Raw genomic sequence first — 13,473 nt, 5'->3', positions numbered from 1 at the left:
CGCCGAGCGCTCCGGGTCCCCGCTCCTCCCCGGAGCGCTCGCTACACTCTCCTCACTGCAGCGCTCCGGTCAGATCCACTGACCCGGGGCGCTGCGATACTGCCTCCAGCCGGGATGCGATTCGCGATGCGGGTAGCGCCCGCTCGCGATGCGCACCCCGGCTCCCGTACCTGACTCGCTCTCCGTCGGTCCTGTCCCGGCGCGCGCGGCCCCGCTCCTTAGGGCGCGCGCGCGCCGGGTCTTTGCGATTTAAAGGGCCACTGCGCCGCTGATTGGCGCAGTGGTTCCAATTAGTCTGATCACCTGTGCACTTCCCTATATCACCTCACTTCCCTTGCACTTCCTTGCCGGATCTTGTTGCCATCGTGCCAGTGAAAGCGTTTCCTTGTGTGTTCCTAGCCTGTGTTCCAGACCTCCTGCCGTTGCCCCTGACTACGATCCTTGCTGCCTGCCCCGACCTTCTGCTACGTCCGACCTTGCTTCTGTCTACTCCCTTGTACCGCGCCTATCTTCAGCAGCCAGAGAGGTGAGCCGTTGCTAGTGGATACGACCTGGTCACTACCGCCGCAGCAAGACCATCCCGCTTTGCGGCGGGCTCTGGTGAAAACCAGTAGTGACTTAGAACCGATCCACTAGCACGGTCCACGCCAATCCCTCTCCGGCACAGAGGATCCACTACCTGCCAGCCGGCATCGTGACAGTAGATCCGGCCATGGATCCCGCTGAAGTTCCTCTGCCAGTTGTCGCTGACCTCACCACGGTGGTCGCCCAGCAGTCACAACAGATAGCGCAACAAGGCCAACAGCTGTCTCAACTGACCGTTATGCTACAGCAGTTACTACCACAGCTTCAGCAATCATCTCCTCCGCCAGCTCCTGCACCTCCTCCGCAGCGAGTGGCCGCTCCTGGTCTACGCCTATCCTTGCCGGATAAATTTGATGGGGACTCTAAGTTTTGCCGTGGCTTTCTTTCCCAATGTTCCCTGCATCTGGAGATGATGTCGGACCAGTTTCCCACTGAAAGGTCTAAGGTGGCTTTCGTAGTCAGCCTTCTGTCTGGAAAAGCCCTGTCTTGGGCCACACCGCTCTGGGACCGCAATGACCCCGTCACTGCCTCTGTACACTCCTTCTTCTCGGAAATCCGAAGTGTCTTTGAGGAACCTGCCCGAGCCTCTTCTGCTGAGACTGCCCTGTTGAACCTGGTCCAGGGTAATTCTTCCGTTGGCGAGTATGCCGTACAATTCCGTACTCTTGCTTCAGAATTATCCTGGAATAATGAGGCCCTCTGCGCGACCTTTAAAAAAGGCCTATCCAGCAACATTAAAGATGTTCTGGCCGCACGAGAAATCCCTGCTAATCTACATGAACTCATTCACCTAGCCACTCGCATTGACATGCGTTTTTCCGAAAGGCGTCAGGAGCTCCGCCAAGATATGGACTCTGTTCGCACGAGGCGTTTCTTCTCCTCGGCTCCTCTCTCCTCTGGTCCCCTGCAATCCGTTCCTGTGCCTCCCGCCGTGGAGGCTATGCAGGTCGACCGGTCTCGCCTGACACCTCAAGAGAGGACACGACGCCGCATGGAGAACCTCTGCCTGTACTGTGCTAGTACCGAACACTTCCTGAGGGATTGTCCTATCCGTCCTCCCCGCCTGGAAAGACGTACGCTGACTCCGCACAAAGGTGAGACAGTCCTTGATGTCTACTCTGCTTCTCCACGTCTTACTGTGCCTGTGCGGATGTCTGCCTCTGCCTTCTCCTTCTCTACTATGGCCTTCTTGGACTCTGGATCTGCAGGAAATTTTATTTTGGCCTCTCTCGTCAACAGGTTCAACATCCCAGTGACCAGTCTCGCCAGACCCCTTTACATCAATTGTGTAAACAATGAAAGATTGGACTGTACCATACGTTTCCGCACGGAGCCCCTTCTAATGAGCATCGGATCTCATCACGAGAGGATTGAACTTTTGGTCCTCCCCAATTGCACTTCTGAAATTCTCCTTGGACTTCCCTGGCTTCAACTTCATTCCCCAACCCTGGATTGGTCCACTGGGGAGATCAAGAGTTGGGGGCCCTCTTGTTCCAAGGACTGTCTAAAACCGGTTCCCAGTAACCCTTGCCGTGACTCTGTGGTTCCTCCAGTAACCGGTCTCCCTAAGGCCTATATGGACTTTGCGGATGTTTTTTGCAAAAAACAAGCTGAGACTCTACCTCCTCACAGGCCTTATGATTGTCCTATCGACCTCCTCCCGGGCACTACTCCACCCCGGGGCAGAATTTATCCTCTGTCCGCCCCAGAGACTCTTGCCATGTCTGAATACGTCCAGGAAAATTTGAAAAAGGGCTTTATCCGTAAATCCTCCTCTCCTGCCGGAGCCGGATTTTTCTTTGTGTCCAAAAAAGATGGCTCCCTACGTCCTTGCATTGACTACCGCGGTCTTAATAAAATCACGGTTAAGAACCGCTACCCCCTACCCCTCATCTCTGAACTCTTTGATCGCCTCCAAGGTGCCCACATCTTTACTAAACTGGACTTAAGAGGTGCTTATAATCTCATCCGCATCAGAGAGGGGGATGAATGGAAAACGGCATTTAACACCAGAGATGGACACTTTGAGTATCTGGTCATGCCCTTTGGCCTGTGCAACGCCCCTGCCGTCTTCCAAGACTTTGTTAATGAAATTTTTCGTGATCTTTTATACTCCTGTGTTGTTGTATATCTGGACGATATCCTGATTTTTTCTGCCAATCTAGAAGAACACCGCCAGCATGTCCGTATGGTTCTTCAGAGACTTCGTGACAATCAACTCTATGCCAAAATTGAGAAATGTCTGTTTGAATGCCAATCTCTTCCTTTTCTAGGATACTTGGTCTCTGGCCAGGGACTACAAATGGATCCAGACAAACTCTCTGCCGTCTTAGATTGGCCACGCCCCTCCGGACTCCGTGCTATCCAACGCTTTTTGGGGTTCGCCAATTATTACAGGCAATTTATTCCACATTTTTCTACCGTTGTGGCCCCTATCGTGGCTTTAACCAAAAAAAATGCCGATCCCAAGTCTTGGCCTCCTCAAGCGGAAGACGCCTTTAAACGACTCAAGTCTGCCTTCGCTTCGGCTCCCGTGCTCTCCAGACCTGACCCTTCCAAACCCTTCCTATTGGAGGTTGATGCCTCCTCAGTGGGAGCTGGAGCTGTTCTTCTACAAAAAAATTCTTCCGGGCATGCTGTCACTTGTGGTTTTTTTTCTAGGACCTTCTCTCCGGCGGAGAGGAACTACTCCATCGGGGATCGAGAGCTTCTAGCCATCAAATTAGCACTTGAGGAATGGAGGCATCTGCTGGAGGGATCAAGATTTCCAGTTATTATTTACACCGATCACAAGAACCTCTCCTACCTCCAGTCTGCCCAACGGCTGAATCCTCGCCAGGCCCGGTGGTCTCTGTTCTTTGCCCGATTTAATTTTGAAATTCACTTTCGGCCTGCCGATAAGAACATTAGGGCCGATGCTCTCTCTCGTTCCTCGGATGCTTCGGAAGTTGAACTCTCTCCGCAACACATCATTCCTCCTGACTGCCTGATTTCCACTTCTCCAGCCTCCATCAGGCAAACTCCTCCAGGAAAGACCTTTGTTTCTCCACGCCAACGCCTCGGAATCCTCAAATGGGGTCCCTCCTCCCATCTCGCAGGTCATGTGGGCATCAAGAAATCTGTGCAACTCATCTCCCGCTTCTATTGGTGGCCGACTCTGGAGACGGATGTTGTGGACTTTGTGCGAGCCTGCACTATCTGTGCCCGGGATAAGACTCCTCGCCAGAAGCCCGCTGGTTTTCTTCATCCCCTGCCTGTCCCCGAACAGCCTTGGTCTCTGATTGGTATGGATTTTATTACTGATTTACCCCCTTCCCGTGGCAACACTGTTATTTGGGTGGTCGTTGATCGATTCTCCAAAATGGCACATTTCATCCCTCTTCCTGGTCTTCCTTCAGCGCCTCAGTTGGCTAAACAATTTTTTGTACACATTTTTCGTCTTCACGGGTTGCCTACGCAGATCGTCTCGGATAGAGGCGTCCAATTCGTGTCTAAATTCTGGAGGGCTCTCTGTAAACAACTCAAGATTAAATTAAATTTTTCTTCTGCATATCATCCCCAATCCAATGGACAAGTAGAAAGAATTAACCAGGTCTTGGGTGATTATTTACGACATTTTGTTTCCTCCCGCCAGGATGACTGGGCAGATCTCCTTCCATGGGCCGAATTCTCGTATAACTTCAGAGTCTCTGAATCTTCCTCCAAATCCCCATTTTTCGTGGTGTACGGCCGTCACCCTCTTCCCCCCCCTCCCTACCCCCTTGCCCTCTGGTCTGCCCGCTGTGGATGAAATTTCTCGTGACCTTTCCATCATATGGAGAGAGACCCAAAATTCTCTCTTACAGGCTTCATCACGCATGAAGAAGTTCGCGGATAAGAAAAGAAGAGCTCCTCCCATTTTTTCCCCTGGAGACAAGGTATGGCTCTCCGCTAAATATGTCCGCTTCCGTGTCCCTAGCTACAAGTTGGGACCACGCTATCTTGGTCCTTTCAAAATTTTGTGCCAGATTAATCCTGTCTCTTACAAACTTCTTCTTCCTCCTTCTCTTCGTATTCCTAATGCCTTTCACGTTTCTCTTCTTAAACCACTCATCATCAACCGTTTCTCTCCCAAATCTGTTCCTCCCACTCCTGTTTCCGGCTCCTCGGACATCTTCTCCGTCAAAGAGATTCTGGCATCAAAAAAGGTCAGAGGGAAAACCTTTTTTTTAGTGGATTGGGAGGGTTGTGGTCCAGAAGAGAGATCCTGGGAACCTGAGGACAATATCCTAGACAAAAGTCTGCTCCTCAGGTTCTCAGGCTCTAAGAAGAGGGGGAGACCCAAGGGGGGGGGGTACTGTTACGCCGAGCGCTCCGGGTCCCCGCTCCTCCCCGGAGCGCTCGCTACACTCTCCTCACTGCAGCGCTCCGGTCAGATCCACTGACCCGGGGCGCTGCGATACTGCCTCCAGCCGGGATGCGATTCGCGATGCGGGTAGCGCCCGCTCGCGATGCGCACCCCGGCTCCCGTACCTGACTCGCTCTCCGTCGGTCCTGTCCCGGCGCGCGCGGCCCCGCTCCTTAGGGCGCGCGCGCGCCGGGTCTTTGCGATTTAAAGGGCCACTGCGCCGCTGATTGGCGCAGTGGTTCCAATTAGTCTGATCACCTGTGCACTTCCCTATATCACCTCACTTCCCTTGCACTTCCTTGCCGGATCTTGTTGCCATCGTGCCAGTGAAAGCGTTTCCTTGTGTGTTCCTAGCCTGTGTTCCAGACCTCCTGCCGTTGCCCCTGACTACGATCCTTGCTGCCTGCCCCGACCTTCTGCTACGTCCGACCTTGCTTCTGTCTACTCCCTTGTACCGCGCCTATCTTCAGCAGCCAGAGAGGTGAGCCGTTGCTAGTGGATACGACCTGGTCACTACCGCCGCAGCAAGACCATCCCGCTTTGCGGCGGGCTCTGGTGAAAACCAGTAGTGACTTAGAACCGATCCACTAGCACGGTCCACGCCAATCCCTCTCCGGCACAGAGGATCCACTACCTGCCAGCCGGCATCGTGACAGCGCCTCTCTCCTCAAAAGGTAAGTGTGGGAATCCAATCCTGGGGGAGGTTTGTTGACGACTTTGATCCTGAAGCCTCTGGTGAACCTCCATGTGACTCACTTATGTGCATAGTCACTCTTAGGACGCCTTGTCCTAATCTGGTGAGCCGGACATGTTCCCTCAGTCTATGGAAGAGCGGTCTAGTTGTGGATCTGATATAATAAAACCCGCAAGGACAGGTAAGGCAGTACGCTACGTACGATGTACGACGTGATGAAATCTTTCACAGAGATGTCCTCACTTCCAATGTGGAAATTTTTTCCGGTGTTAATGTATTTACAGTAATTGCATCTTCCGCATTTAAAATTTCCCTCGGGGACGGCTTTATTAAGCCAGGTGTCCTTTCTAGCAGGCAGTGGTAACCTAAATCTGCTGCGCTCTAGTGTGTTTTTAATTGTGGTGCTGCGTCTATGTGAGATTAGGGGTTTGTTGACAGCAACCTTATTCAAGACGGGGTCTTCTTCAATTAGAGGCCAAAGGCGGAAAATGGCCCCCGCAAATTTCTGATACCAGGTTAATGTATTTAAAGGAAAAAGCAAAGTCTATTTCTGGGTGGACTGTTCTTTTTAGTTTTTCTGATGCAATCACTTCTAGACACTTGCCTTGTTTTGTTGAGAGCAATCTGTAAAGTGCCATCTGGGTATCCTCTACTCTTCACTGCTTACATACAATAATTCATCTGCCTGAGCTGCAAAGTCAGATGGGCTACTGTTCACCTTTTTCAACCGGAGCAACTGACTATATGGAATTGCCTCCTTGGTGTGGGACGGGTGGAATGAGTCATAGTGGAGGTATAGCAAGGGGGCAGATGGTTTTCTAAAGCCTTTTATTTCTAATGCGCCATCCTTTATTTGGACCACTGTTTCCAGATAAGTCAATTCTGAGGTGCTATAAGCTGATGTGAAAAGCATATTCATCCCATTAGTCTCATTTAAATAGGTAACAAAGCTCAGAAACTTTGTCTCTGGGCCTCTCCATATTACGAAGACATTGTCCACAAAGCGTTTGTTGCACTTTATGGACCTCAAAAAGTGGTTGATGGTATTGTAAATTAGTTTGGCTTCCAAAAAAGCCAGATATATATTGGCGTAAGTGCATGACACTGGTGTGCCCATAGCCGTGCCATTATACTGTTTATACCAGCTGCCATTGAAATGGAAAAAAAATATTCTTTAATACAAAAAACAGAGCTTCAGTGGCAAAATTGCAAATAACTTTCAGACTTGCCTCCAGCTACCAAGAACTCATGTACCACTTTAATTCCCATGTCATGGAATTTTGGTATAAAATGATTCGACGTCAACTGAACCAAGACTATCACATTCCTCTAAAACGATGTCTTCAAGACAGGACAGAAATCATCAGTGTTCTTTATATAAGATGGTATGTCTTTCAACAAAGGGCTCAATAACCACTCCAGATATTGTGAAAGGTACTCAGTCACCCACCCGATCCCCGATACTATAGGGTGCCCGGGTGCGTTGAGCAGAGATTTGTGCAGTTTTGGAAGATGGTACCACTGTAGTTTGGTGGGATTACATATAAGGAGCTTTTTTTTTGGAAAGCAAGCCCTTTTCTACTTGTTGCTTTAAAAAGGAATGTAGATTAGAGGACACCTTAGATGTGGGACACCTTAGATGTGGGATCCTGTTTCACTGGCTGTCATGCCCCCTCCAATAGGCTTGCATTGAGGGGACGGAGCGTGACATCACACGGGGCGGAGCCGTGACGTCACAATGCTCTGTCCCCGTGATCGCCAGTAATCAGACCCGAAGCGAACACACTCCAGAAACTGATTCTAATGGGGTGCTGCGTGCAAGATCACGGGGGTCCCCAGCGGCGGTACCCCCGCGATCAGGCATCTTATCTCCTATCCTTTGGATAGGGGATAAGATGTCTTAGCACCGGAGTACCCCTTTAAGCCCTAAAAAAATATTTTTTTTGTTCAGGAAATTCCCTTTTACATTAAAAAATGTCATTTTCACAAGGGAAACAAGAACACTGGAGACACCCCAAAAGTGACCCCAATTTTAGAAACTAAAAGTCAAGCTGAAAAAATTATCCCATTTTTTGGGGATCATAGGTTATGTGTGTGTGGCCCTGGCTGGTAGTAGCAGCAGCAGCAAGGGTAGTAGACTGTTCGTAGTTGATAGACAGCAAACAGCAGGCATTGGTGGACTGGTGGGAGTTGTAGTGGCAAGTGATCAGCCAGCAGAATGCAGGCAGTGATCGATTGCTGGGCATTGTAGTAGCTAGTAATCAGTACTACAACTCCTACCAGTCCATGGATGCCTGCTGTTAGCCAGCTGACAGCAGGCAGTCATGGACCGGTAGGAGTTGTAGTAACATTCAGACAGCATTGAACTGGTGAGAATTTTAATAGTCAGCAGACAGCAGTGGCCTGGTAAGAGTTGTAGCCACCAGCAGACAGCAAGCAGTGGTGGAATAGTGGGAGTTGTAGCCAGTGGACAGCAGGGGTGATGGTAGTTCTATCTAATCAGTAGCATCAGGCACAGAAGTTTGAAATTCCTTACTGATCTATGCCTGAATAAATTTTACAAACGTGAGTTGCTCGCAGACAATATTGTGCTATATGATATAGATTCCTTAATATATAACTAATGGGATAGCGGGGAGGACACAACAGTGATGAGGACAAGACAGAGAATGTACTACCTGTGGATGAAGCCAGGCTGCTAGACAGATGAGAGGGATTTAGAGGAGCAACAGCAGCAGGGGCAAAGTTTACTTCACATTATGGGGTTTCTTTGTTCTACATGGCCTTGTAATACAGCTCCATGTGCCTACACAGAGACATAGGGGGAGATTTATGAAAACCTGTGCAGAGGAAAAGTTGTCCAGTTGCCCATAGCAACCAATCAGATTGCTTCTTTCATTTTTCACAGGCCTTTCTAAAAATTAAAGAGGTAAGCTGATTGGTTGCTATGGACAACTGGGCAAGTTTTCCTCTGCACAGGTTTTGATAAATCTCCCCCATAGTTTATATACTCATACCATGGCTGACTTACTTTATGTTTGCAGAGATGGCACAGTGCCACGTTTTCTACATCTGGTAAGAAAAATAATTTCCACATGGCAGAATACCAGATAAGTACACCACCTGACTGTGCCCCTCCTCTGGAAGTTTTTTTTGTCAGGCATGCAGATGCAGCAGTGTCACCGTCACCTGCTCCTGAGATGATCAGACCAGCAAGACTCTGTCTGGTATGGTTGACAGGTCGAGCCGTAGCTGCCATGAGGCGACTGAGGCAGTTGCCTCAGGCAAAGCTGCAGCCTCTGTAAAGGGGAGCAGACATGCTCCCACTTTTTGTTTTTTTAACTCGCAGGCAGCCGCTGCTCCAGATGCAGTACAGTGAATGGCAGAGCGGGCTGTGAGATTTTTGCTCCACCCTTCACTGTCCCATAGGCTGCAGGCTCTTCAGTGCAAATTTTTATATGAGGAAAACAGGAGGGCAATATGGATGAATAAAAATGTTAAAGGGGCAATAAATGACAAAAATAAAGCATTTAAACTACTAAAACAGGACGGCAGTGAAGAAGCATAAAAAGCTATAGAGAAAAATGTAGAATATGTAAAAAACTGATAAAAGCAGCAAAAATAGAGACCGAAAGACTCATTGCCAAAGAGAGTAAAACTAACCCCAAAATGTTCTTTAACTATTTAAATAGCAAAAAGGAAAAAAGTGAAAGTGTTGGCCCTATAAAAAAAGGTAAAGAAGAAATTATAAACTTATATTAAACAAATTCTTCTCCACTATATTCACCAAGGAAAATTAAATGCCAGGTAAAATACAGTGTGATAAGGTAAACTCCCCTGTACAGGTCACCTGTCTTACCCAGGAAGAAGTACAGGGCCGCCTACAAAAAATCTAAATAGACAAATCACCAGGTCCAGATGGCATTCACTCCCGTGTTCTAAAGGAATCAAGTAATGTAATAGACAGACCCCTATTTTTAATATTCAGTCCCTGTTACTCTATAGTAACAGGGACTGTTCCCCAGGACTGGGGCATGGCAAATGTGGTGCCAATATTTAAAAAGGTGACCCTGGGAATTACAGACCTGTTAGTTTAACCTCCGTTGTATGTAAAATGTTTGAGGGTTTTCTAAGAGATGCTATTTTGGAGTATCTTGATAAAAATAAATGTATGACCCCCATATCAGCATGGCTTTTTGAGGGATCGGTCCTGTCAAACTAACCTGATCAGCTTTTATGAGGAGGTGAGCTCAACTGGACTAGGGGCAATCACTGGATGTCGTATATCTGGATTTTTCCAAAGCATCTGATACGGTGCACATAAAAGATTGGAGCATAAAATTAGAAGGATTGGACTGGGGGAAAAGGTGTGCAAGTGGGTAAGTAACTGGCTCAGTGACAGGAAACAGAGGGTGGTTATTACAGCTGTCACGCCCCCTCACATAACATTGCATTCAGGGGGTGGAGCGTGATGTCACACGGGGGCGTGGCCGTGATGTCACAATGCTACGGCCCCGGTGATCACCCGTAATCAGACCCTGAGCGAACGTGCTCCGGTGACTGATTCTAACGGGGTGCTGCGTGCAAGATCACGGGGGTCCCCAGCGATCAGGGATCTTATCCCCTATGCTTTGAAGTAATCCTTTAATGCATATCTATGTAACAATACAGGCCAGCCCACTGCTGTGCTAAGCTTGGTTTTATTGTAATGAGGTCATTTTTATGGGCGTGTTTTGCTGTGACACTGCCGGGATCTGTAGTGCACCAACATAACAGTAATACAGGGAGGTGACAGGAGGTCACTGTCTGAGGTCAGCCCACTGCTCAATGCTTTGCTTAGCTTGATTTCTATTGGATAAAGGCTTTCTGTGATTAGTAGTTCCTGTTCATTGTCTGCTCTCTCTCAGCTTTCTCTCCAGGAAGGTGGTCGTAATGCAGTGCATAGGGGTTTATCAGCCTCTTGAACCCACCCTCTATGCGGTCTTCTGATTAGCCTGGGAGCTGTATGTCACATAATGCAAGAATTGATTAGATAACCTAGGGTCATGTGATATAGCTGCTAGGTATGCTGGGCTACCCTGTCATCATCTTAGTTCCTAGTACTTCCCCCCCATTCATTCAGGTGCCAAAATTTCATGTGTTCCTCATCTTTTCTGATAATAGCGCGGAGCCTGGCAAGGTTTGAAAGATTTTACCCTCAAAGTTCTGAGCGAGACCAGGTTTGGCTCAACTCATTCATCTCTACCTATTACATGTCCTCATGACAGCAACAATTAATTCACATGCCTACCTATGTACTTTATAGGCAGGTTGTGCTACCCAGGTCATATAGTTTATACACATAGGATAACAATATGTAATGAGTTTGTACGTTCTCCCTGTGTTTTGTGTGGATTTTCTCTGGGAACTCCGGTTTCCTCCCACATTACAAAAACAGACTTATGATTTGGGAAATTTTATAGATAAGATTTGCCAAACAGGTGATGCACGTTATACACAAGTTATAGATGTACTTTGTTCATGGATTAGGCCAAACAGGTGATGTGCTTCATGCATAGATTGTGCGACATAACTGATGTATTAAATGCGGGGGTTGTGCAATGCGGTTGATGTTGTTTATTCATTGGCTGTGCTACATAGGTGATGTACTTTATGCAGAGGTTGAGCTGTGCAGATGACACACACACACACATATATATATATATATATATATATATATGTATATTCTATGCATGGGTTATCCTGCACAGGTGGCATATTGTATGTGCATGTGGATGATGTATATCCTACAGGGGTTTTGCAACAGAGATAGTTTGCTCTTTACATGGGTTGTGCCCCCAGGATAACTATATTTTACAGGGGTTGTAAGACACAGAAGACATACTCTATAGACAAGCTTTGAAACAAAAATGCTGTACTGTATGTGTGTGTTTTGTTCTTGTACAGATCGCATACTGTATGCAGGCTGGAGGGGATGGGGAGAAAGGATACTGGCGATCACAGCTAGGCGATTACACGGTAGTGGGGGTAGTTTTTTCAGTAAAATTTTCACACAGACATGTTTCTACACTGTCCTTAGAACTTGGTTTTTCATCATTCCCATCTAACATGAATGGGACTGTTAGAGGGCAGAAGAAGAAAAACCTTCTCGCCCTGCCTACTAACGTTCCAATTGGTCAGTCAGCACTGAGTGACCAATTGCAGAACTATCTGTGGGTTGGACCGATCTGATTTCTGCTTTCAGGGAAAACGGTAACTATCACTCTGTCACCTTTCCCCTTGGCCCTGTGAAGGGTTAACACTGTGCCAAATATGTAAAATGCTGAGCAAAACTTACCTTGCTGCTGTACTGTAAATTAATGGTGCTGAGGGAGAAGGAGTGAATATTATACCATTAACATATTAATTTATTAACAAATTAAGAATAAAAAATGTGTTGCTCAAGCCAAGTCGTTAAAGCTCAAAAACTGCAGTGGCAGTTTTCAAAAAAGACTGGTAAAAAGAGTACCTGTCACCAAACTAAACTTTTAATATTTTGTTCCTTATGTAATAAGACACTTTGCTATTTAGTTGCTGTTAAAATTCTCAATCTTTATATGTTTTTAATGTGATTGAAAAAACAGCCACTAGGTGGCTCTGTTCTGTTCCCTGAACAAGTCAAACTGTTAGATTGTTATAATGGTGTTGTATATGTACTTGGGAAAAGTATCTTTGGTAAGGCTAAGCTTACAGCACAGCTTTGTCCAAGGCTTCATCACAGAGTTCTTTCTGCACCACAAAACAGAGCCAAACAGGTCCTTTACACAAGGGACAACAGGTCCTGACGAATCCCATTGACTTCAATAGGGTCCGTCTGGTGTCCATTGTTTTCGGGGGGGGGGGATGTTGAGTGGAGGGAAAAAAAACAAAAGTACCAATAGTATTTTTTTTCAGTCAAAGTCTCCTACTTTTAACGGTCTGAGAGAACAGAGCTCCCCTAGACAGATGAACGGTAAAAACCCAGTAGAATGCACACCTGCTCATACATCTAAATGACGGCTGCCATTACAGACTGCTCACACCAGTACTGCTCACAAGAGAGTTAATGGCATAACTTCTACAGCAACCTTTAAAGAAAATCTGTCACCAGTGTCACCTGCACTAAACTGTCAGTACCGACAGGTAGTGCAGGTGACACTGATGACAAACGGTTATAGTATTCACTACTGCCAGCGCATATTAAAGTGTACCACTATTACTATGACTATATTGCTAACTGTTGACTTTACCCTTTATGTGGTATATTATGCAATAGAACCCATATACTATTGACAGTGAAAACTAAAACTGCCTGGATCAAACTGAGCAGGAAACTCACTGTAGACTCTAGAGGTCACTGTGCTCTTGGGAATTTCCAGTGCATTTTTTTTTCTGTACCCTTCTGAAGATAGGCCTTTCCCCTGCAACAGATTATGCAGGGAAAAAGAAGATACGCCTGGAGTTTTTGTTAAACAACAAACAATCACTGCATAGCTTTTTTTGAGGAGAAAAAAAAATATGGCCAGATGTTAGCTAAAAGAGCCAATCGGTAAATCTGAAACATCATATATACACAGTATTTTCACTTCTGCCTCTCTTTCAACGTTAAGGGCAGGGTCACACACAGCACACTTGCAGCTTATTTGACACTGCGTATCCACTGCCATCAGTTGAAGAGTAACGGCAGAGCTCCCTGCAGCTCTGTGTGTCAGCTCTAGACTGCCGGCAGCGCATCTGCAGCATCAACACTGGCTCAGTGGCAGTTTATCAAAATCACATGTTGTAGCTA

The 13,473-nt window shown here is 47.2% G+C and overlaps 1 long non-coding RNA gene across 3 annotated transcripts in view; it reads right to left on the bottom strand.

Moving 5' to 3' along the window:
• LOC130367045 (uncharacterized) overlaps positions 1-12,801 on the bottom strand; it is a 40,718-nt gene extending 27,917 nt beyond the window's left edge. The window contains exons 1-3 of one of the 3 annotated variants that reach the window (XR_008892055.1): positions 12,682-12,801; positions 12,004-12,031; positions 9,890-9,972 (exon numbers count right to left, since the gene is read on the bottom strand). This is a non-coding gene — a long non-coding RNA (uncharacterized LOC130367045). Of the gene's footprint in view, positions 1-9,889; positions 9,973-12,003; positions 12,032-12,613; positions 12,657-12,681 lie in introns of those variants that run through there. The other 2 variants (XR_008892057.1, XR_008892056.1) reach the window with 2 other exon arrangements.
• Between the last annotated feature and the right edge of the window lie 672 nt (positions 12,802-13,473).

Source organism: Hyla sarda, chromosome 4 (assembly GCF_029499605.1).
Source record: "Hyla sarda isolate aHylSar1 chromosome 4, aHylSar1.hap1, whole genome shotgun sequence".
Taxonomy (NCBI): domain Eukaryota; kingdom Metazoa; phylum Chordata; class Amphibia; order Anura; family Hylidae; genus Hyla; species Hyla sarda.
This window is presented reverse-complemented; position numbering and strand designations above follow the sequence as displayed.